The sequence below is a fragment of the Propithecus coquereli genome, unplaced genomic scaffold (assembly GCF_000956105.1).
Source record: "Propithecus coquereli isolate 6110/MARCELLA unplaced genomic scaffold, Pcoq_1.0 Scaffold107, whole genome shotgun sequence".
NCBI classification, from domain to species: domain Eukaryota; kingdom Metazoa; phylum Chordata; class Mammalia; order Primates; family Indriidae; genus Propithecus; species Propithecus coquereli.
In genome coordinates this window covers 1,942,481-1,943,680 of record NW_012134636.1, presented here as the reverse complement: position 1 = coordinate 1,943,680, position 1,200 = coordinate 1,942,481, and positions in this window count along the sequence as shown.

The window sequence follows — 1,200 nt, the reverse complement described above, 5'->3', positions numbered from 1 at the left end:
TTTACCTTTTCGTAAAAAAAAATGCAAGATGGTGGGTGATGAGAAATTACATAATGAGTATAATGTATGTTATTCGGGGGATAGATGCACTAAAAGCCCAAATTTCACCACCATGCAATGTGAGGTCTGTCTGGAAAGTATCCAACCATGGAATATGAAAAATAGAGACATTTACTGAAGAAGATACAAGATGCAAGAAACATTGCACACAGGACAGTGATGCCTCAGCCCCCTTCAAAGTAGGCATCTTGGGACCTCACACAGTTCTCTCAGTGTCTCTTAACCTAGCCTGTACATGTTCAACATTCCCAGGTGTTCTACTGGTTGCAGGCCTTCCAGAATGTGGCTCACTCTCAACAGATTCTCCACCATCTTTGAAGCATTTGGGCCACACTTTTGTTTACTCTGCACTCAATGCGTCATCCCTGAGTGCCTTCTGAATCATCTGAATAGTTTCCGAGGAGGATTGTTCAAGCTTAACCGAAAATTTGATGCAGATTTGTTGTTCTACTCGCTCAGTCATTTTGAATGCTATGGCCACACAGTACACATGCCCACTCAACTGGCGTCTAGTGCCCCACTGACTAGGACAGTGACGTCCTAGTTGTTCATGCGTGCGCATTATAGTCCCCTTTCCTTGGCCGCCATTGGTTATATTAACAATAGCTGGACACTTTCATTTATGTCTGTGTAACAAAACTGCACTTGTACCCCCTAAATTTATACAAATTTTAAAAAGATACAGAAAGTAGTATATTATACACACTATTTAGGATCGCTTGAGGCCAGGAGTTCAAGAACAGTTTGGGCGACTGAGTGAGACTCTTTATTTTGTTTGTTTGTTTGTTTGGGATAAGATTTCACTCTGTCGCCCTGGGTAGAGTGCAGTGGCATCATCATAGCTCACAGCAACCTCAAACTCCTGGGCTCAAGTGATCCTCCTGCCTCAGCACTCTGTCTTTTTTTAAAAAAAGGGAAAAAGGCCAAGCGTAGTGGCTCACCTCTGTAATCCTAGCACTTTGGGAGGCCAAGGTGGGAGGATTGCTTTAGGCCAGGAGTTTGAGACCATCCTGAGCAAGAGCAAGACCCCATCTCTACAAAAAATTGAAAAATTAGCAGGTGTGGTAGGCATGGTGGCTCTTGCCTGTAGTCCCAGCTAGTTGGGAGGCTGAGGCAGGAGAATTGCTTGATCCCAGGAGT